Source organism: Delphinapterus leucas, chromosome 4 (assembly GCF_059928025.1).
Source record: "Delphinapterus leucas isolate spDelLeu-1000000601 "Yukka" chromosome 4, BTC_Dleu_Yukka2, whole genome shotgun sequence".
NCBI classification, from domain to species: Eukaryota; Metazoa; Chordata; class Mammalia; order Artiodactyla; family Monodontidae; genus Delphinapterus; species Delphinapterus leucas.
Window position 1 is genome coordinate 138,124,824 of NC_143132.1, and position 6,411 is coordinate 138,131,234.

At 41.1% G+C, this 6,411-nt stretch overlaps 1 pseudogene; it reads right to left on the reverse strand.

Annotated features, from left to right (window-relative positions):
- Positions 1 to 3,747: 3,747 nt before the first annotated feature.
- LOC111168187 (elongation factor 1-alpha 1-like) lies at positions 3,748 to 6,011 on the reverse strand (annotated as a pseudogene).
- Between the last annotated feature and the right edge of the window lie 400 nt (positions 6,012 to 6,411).

Here is a 6,411-nt window from a genome sequence, read left to right on the forward strand (position 1 = left end):
AAGGCCTGACACAGTAAGATCATAAATTATGGGTCTTATTTACACTTCTGTTGGGAGGTATAGTTATTTTTTAGTTAGATCACTCAACTATAAGACAGATGTAATTATTTTTCCTTTTTTTTCAGCCATGCCCTGCAGCATGCGGGATCTTAGTTCCCTGACCAGGGATCCAGTCTGCCCCCTGCAGTGGAAGCTCAGAGTCTTAACCACTGGACCGCTGGGGAAGTCCTGTAATTATTTTTCCTTGATGCCTTCCAAAAGGGATTTGAAATGGCCTGGATGTACATTCAACAAACTTTTTTTTTTTTTTAATTTATTTATTTTTGTCTGAGTTGAGTCTCCATTGTGGCACACGGGCTTTCTCTGGTTGCAGCAGGCGGGGGCTACTCTTTGTTGTGGTGAGCGGGCTTCTCATTGCTGTGGCTTCTCTTGTTGCGGAGAATGGGCTCTAGGCGCGCAGGCTTCAGTAGTTTGGCATGCGGGCTCTAGAGTGCAGGCTCAGTAATTGCGGTACACGGGCTTAGTTGCTCTGCGGCATGTGGGATCTTCCCAGACCAGGGCTTGAACCCGTGTCTCCCACACTGGCAGGCAGATTCTTTTTTTTTTTTTTTTTTAACATCTTTATTGGAGTATAATTGCTTTACAATGGTGTGTTAGTTTTTGCTTTACAAAAAAATGAATCAGTTATATATATATACATATGTTCCCATATCTCTTCCCGCTTGCGTCTCCCTCCCTCCCACCCTCCCTATCCCACCCCTCCAGGCGGTCACAAAGCACCGAGCTGATCTCCCTGTGCTATGCGGCTGCTTCCCACTAGCTATCTACCTTACGTTTGGTAGTGTATATATGTCCATGCTTCTCTCTCGCTTTGTCACAGCTTACCCTTACCCCTCCCCATATCCTCAAGTCCATTCTCTAGTAGGTCTGTGTCTTTATTCCTGTTTTACCCCTAGGTTCTTCATGACATTTTTTTTTCTTAAATTCCATATATATGTGTTAGCATACAGTATTTGTCTCTCTCTTTCTGACTTAACTTCACTCTGTATGACGGACTCTAGGTCTATCCACCTCATTACAAATAGCTCAATTTCGTTTCTTTTTATGGCTGAGTAATATTCCATTGTATATATGTGCCACATCTTCTTTATCCATTCATCCGATGATGGACACTTAGGTTGTTTCCATCTCGGGGCTATTGTAAATAGAGCTGCAATGAACATTTTGGTACATGACTCTTTTTGAATTATGGTTTTCTCAGGGTATATGCCCAGTAGTGGGATTGCTGGGTCATATGGTAGTTCTATTTGTAGTTTTTTAAGGAACCTCCATATTGTTCTCCACAGTGGCTGTATCAATTTACATTCCCACCAACAGTGCAAGAGGGTTCCCTTTTCTCCACACCCTCTCCAGCATTTATTGTTTCTAGATTTTTTGGTGATGGCCATTCTGACTGGTGTGAGATGATATCTCATTGTACTTTTGATTTGCATTTCACTAATGATTAGTGATGTTGAGCATTCTTTCATGTGTTTGTTGTCAGTCTGTATATCTTCTTTGGAGAAATGTCTATTTAGGTCTTCTGCCCATTTTTGGATTGGGTTGTTTGTTTTTTTATTATTGAGCTGCATGAGCTGCTTATAAATTTTGGAGATTAATCCTTTGTCAGTTGCTTCATTTGCAAATATTTTCTCCCATTCTGAGGGTTGTCTTTTGGTCTTGTTTATGGTTTCCTTTGCTTGGCAGGCAGATTCTTAACCACTGTGCCACCAGGGAAGTCCCTCAACAAACTTATTAATCACTTATTACTCAAAATGTTAATAGCTCCTGGGTTTCTCTTCATTGTATGGAATGAAAATGTTTACTAATGGCTACTTATAACAGATAATTAAGCTTAAAAATGTTAAGTATAAGCAGGCCTCATTTAACTACTGGATTTCCTCTGGACCAGATTCCTGAGGATCCACAGAGTCTAACTTTTTAAACTCCAGGTATCTTCTGAGACTTGATTCACATGGCCACCCAAGAGACTTAATAACCACAGTGTTAGACCTTTTAATAACAAATTCATTAGTTATCAGGAAATCGCACAAAAACCTAACAGTATTTTCCGGGCAACATTGCATTTCTTATTCTTAATTTTAAATCCAAGTGTAGCCACATCTCTTTTAAAGTTTTCATTTATACTTCATCTCTTTTAATTAAAGACTTGTGACTTTAATGGTTCTGGTGACTGAATACAGCATCAATATACAAACATATAATAGCAATATTGGGAAATTCTATGGGAGGAAAGTGGATACCATCCACAACAGCAATTTTTTAAAAGGTTACTGAGGAAAAAAAGCCTGACAAATATTCTAAGGTCTTATTGGAGAAGATAAGATGTTATTGAAGGACATAAAAGATAACCAAGATAGTCCTCTCCATTTTTTAAGTTGTGAAGGAAAAGATTCAATATTGTAAAGAATTCAGCAATCATATTTTTAAAATCTCAACAGGACTTACCATAGAACTGTTGAAACTGATTCTAAAATTGATATGAATGTGTAAATTCAAGAATAACCAAAACTTAAAATGGTACCCATTAGTTAGGTTTGCCCCACACTATGATTAGGGGCTATTTATGTGTATTTAACTTTGAAATTCTGAATACTGTATGCATCAATTCTGCTTTAATTACCTGCATTTGACCAAAAGATTTTAGTGAACTTATAGGTATGTCAAGGTTGCTGAAGTTATGAGAAGCAGCTGTTACCTTGCAAAACAAATGAACAGTTATTGCTGGGAGAACATGAACTCTTGTTTCTGAGTAAGGTATTTGCAGAGGTTTGTATCAGGAGTCCCCAACCTCTTCTGCATGAAAAACTGTGTTTAATTGCCCAGAAGCCATTGATGGGGGGAATCATTACTCAGGAAGGATGCTTTACACAGTGCAGGAAAGGAATCATATCTGAAAGTAGCCAGATGACAGAAGGAGAGCCAGGACATATGGTGTTTTGAAGAAGGCAGGGAGTCCTCTCCACTGGAGAGCCTGCCCCAGACCCATCACCATCTTCCTCTAGAGTTTGTGTTACCAAGTCCAAGCTTGTGCTGCTCACCCCACGACAGGCCAGTAAATCAAGAGACAAGCTGTTGGGGCAAGGAAAGCCAGCAGACCAAGAAGATGGTGGACTCATATCCCAAAGAACCATCTTGTCTGAGTTAGAATTCAAGTTTCTTATATAATAAAATCAGAGGGAATAAAGTCAAACATTTCCTGGTTCCAGCCAGCCTCCAGAGGGGATGTGTTAATTCACAGGTGGGCCTGGTCCAGATGTTTCCTGTGAGCTAAACAAAGGCATATTAGCTTAATGCTCATTACCTGGGAGGCAGGGTTCCCAGAGATGGGAAGTGCATATACTTTAAGCTTGTAGGCAACATCCCTTTAGTGATTAACTTGTAATAGAATACAAAGGTTCTTCCCTATTACAATTCCCCATTGCCAGTGTCCATTCCACAGTCTTGTAGGGAAAGGGACAAAGACTGCTCTGGCTACTTCCTGCTGAACAGGGGCAATGAATATTCTTTAGAACCTTTAGCAGTAAAATCCTCTTTCCTTTTTTATCTACAACCATTTGAACCTGAAGAAACTCCTTAGCACTTTGTTGTCTAATTTGTAATTGAACTTGGGGTTGGGGTTCAGTTCCAGTTCCCAATACATATACTAAGTTCCTGTGCTGTTTATTTGGAAAAAATTAAGTAGGTTGACCCCTCTCCGGCCATAATGAAATTACCATTTACTTAAGTTCAATAGGCAGACCTGTTGGAGTCAAACTCAAGAACAGGGTTTAGTATAATGCCCAAAGTTTTAGCATAACTGGCAACTGCTAGGTCTTTCAGAGCATTTATAGATTCTCCTGCCTGGGCAGACACCTAGAATTAACTACAATACAGTATTTCAAAGGGGCTTAATGTAAGCCTGCTTCTGGGAGCCACTAATCCATAGCAGGGCAACTGACAAGGCCTTATCCCAAGTTAAGTTAGTATTCATTTTCTCAGTTTTTCCTGTTGATTGTGGTCTCTGGGATTAATGTAATTCCAATGCCTTAAACCAAATCAGGGGATAATTTCCTTGAGGGCTTTAACTGATTAAAAAGTACTGATTTTAATGAACTTATTTACAAAACAGAAACACAGACTTAAAAAACCAAAGGGGAAAGGTTGGGGGGGAGGGATAATTAGGAGTTTGGGATTATCATATACACACTAGTATATATAAAATAGATAATCAACAAGGACCTACTGTATAGCACAGGGAACTCAGTATTCTATAATAACCTATATGGGAAAAGAATCTGAAAAAGAATATATGTAATGGAATCACTTTGCTGTACACCTGAAACTAACACAACATTGTAAATCAACTATACTCCAATACAAAATAAAATAATTTTTAAAGTACTGATTTTAAAAACTAGTAATTTTAAACTGCCACACACAAAACCAGTGGTGGACAAAACAGTCTCCTTTCCTTCTGAAGTTTATACAATTCATTGTTATCATTAATCAGTCTTTTTACGAAGAGTTCTGAGACCATTGTTCCACCACTGATTAAGACTGGGGTGGCAGGTATTGGAGATAATAGTCATTTAGCCTCTGAGTTTTCTGGACAGACTTGGTGACCTTGCCAGCTCCAGCTGCCTTCTTTTCCACCACTTTAATGACACAGCAACTGTCTGTCTCATGCCATGAACAGTAAAACAACCCAGAGGAGGATAGAGAAACTCTCAACACATGTGGGCTTGCTAGGAACCGTATCAACAATAGCAGCATCACCAGATCAAAAATTTGGTGCCAGGACTTCCCTGGTGGCACAGTGGTTAAGAATCCACCTGCCAGTGCAGGGGACATGGGTTCAATCCCTGGTCTGGGAAGATCCCACATGCCACAGAGCAACTAAGCCTGTACGCCACAACTTGAGCCCATACACTGCAACTACTGAAGCCTGCACACCTAGAGCCCGTGCTCTGCAACAAGAGAAGCCACCACAATGAGAAGCCTGTGCACTGCAGTGAAGAGTAGCCCCCACTCGCTGCAACTAGAGAAAGACTGCACGCAGCAACGAAGCCCCAGTGCAGCCAAAAATTTTTAAAATAACAAATATAACATAAAAACGAACTTGGGCCCATCTTCCAGCTTTTTCCCAGAATAATGATCAGTCTTCAGCTCAGCAAACTTGCAAGCAATGTGAGCTGTGTGACAGTCCAGCACAGGTTCATATCTAGCACTGATTTGGCCTGGATGGTTCAAGATAATCACTTGAGGTATGAAGCCAGCTGGTTCCATCAGTGGGTCAATTTTTCTGTCACCAGCCACATGGCCACAACAAACATCTTTGACAGACATGTTCTTGACATTGAAGCCCACACTGTCCCCAGAAAGGCCTTCACAAAAGCTTCATGGTACATTTCAACAGACTTTACTTCAGTTGTAACATTGACTGGAGCAAAGGTGACCACCACGATAGGTTTGAAAACAGTCTCCACTCAACCCACAGGGACAGTACCAATACCACCAATTTTGTAGATGTCCTGGAGGGGCAGACTCAAAGACTAGTCAGCTGGATGAGTTGGTGGCAGGATGCAATCCAGAGCAGCATGGTTCCACTGGCATTGCCATCTTTTGGGTGAATTTCCATCCCTTGAACCAAGGCATGTTAGCACTTGGCTCCAGCATGTTGTCACCATTCCAGCCAGAAATTGGCACCAATGCTCCTGTGTTGGGGTTGTATCCAATTTTCTTAATGTAAGTGCTGACTTCCTTAACAATTTACTCATACCTCTTCTGGCTGTAGGGTGGCTCAATGGAATCCATTTAACATCAACACTTAGTTGTTTCACACCAAGAGTGTAAGCCAGAAGGGCATGCTCATGGGTCTGCCCATTCTTGGAGATACCTGCTTCAAATCCACCAGCATCAGCAGCAACAATGAGGACATCACGGTCAGACTGGGATGTACCTGGAAGCATGTTTTTAATAAAGTCTCTGTGTCCTGAGGCATCAGTAATAGTCACGTAGTACTTATGGTCTCGAATTCCCACAGGGAGATATCGATGGTGGTACCACACTCATATTCAGCTTTCAGTTTGTCCAAGACCCAGGCAATCCTCTTCAGAGACTTTTTCTGTCCAGGTGGGATTGCTTCCACCCATCCTGAAAAAAAGTGTCCACAAACACTAGCAGGTATCTGAAATTTCCTGTAGCTCAAGGCATTTGTGTCCAGTCGTTGGTGGCACAGATTCCTTTGTGTTGGGCCCCCATCTGGGAGGTCCAACAGCAGTCTTTGGGTTGTTTTTAGCACGAATCATGCAATTCTGAGTGACTCACTGTATAGTCTTCTATAGGTTAGGCCCCATTATATATATTTGA